Below are 334 nucleotides of genomic sequence, written 5' to 3' on the forward strand. Positions count from 1 at the left end.
CTCTTGCACTCATCTTGCTCACTGCGCTCATCTAATTACGTTATTTAACAGGATACCCTCTCATTGATTTTAATTACTCCCATCATTTGGGAAGTAATTCACAGCACATCCCTGCAGGGCGCGTGAGGCTGAGCTGGGAACAATGTGCTCGGCTCTTCCTCGCTACATGAAAGGAGAAGAGGAGGAGGACGAGCCTTGGCCCCGCAGGCGGTGCGGGAGGAGCGGGGACGTGACCACGGTGCTTCTATCCCTTGGGGAAGATCCCTGGGGCAGGGCAGAGGCTCTGGACGGCGCCCGGGACACCGGCAGGGCCGGGGCGCGCTGCGGGGACCGA

The sequence above is a fragment of the Nestor notabilis genome, unplaced genomic scaffold, assembly GCF_000696875.1.
Source record: "Nestor notabilis isolate BGI_N333 unplaced genomic scaffold, ASM69687v1 scaffold23490, whole genome shotgun sequence".
NCBI classification, from domain to species: Eukaryota; Metazoa; Chordata; class Aves; order Psittaciformes; family Psittacidae; genus Nestor; species Nestor notabilis.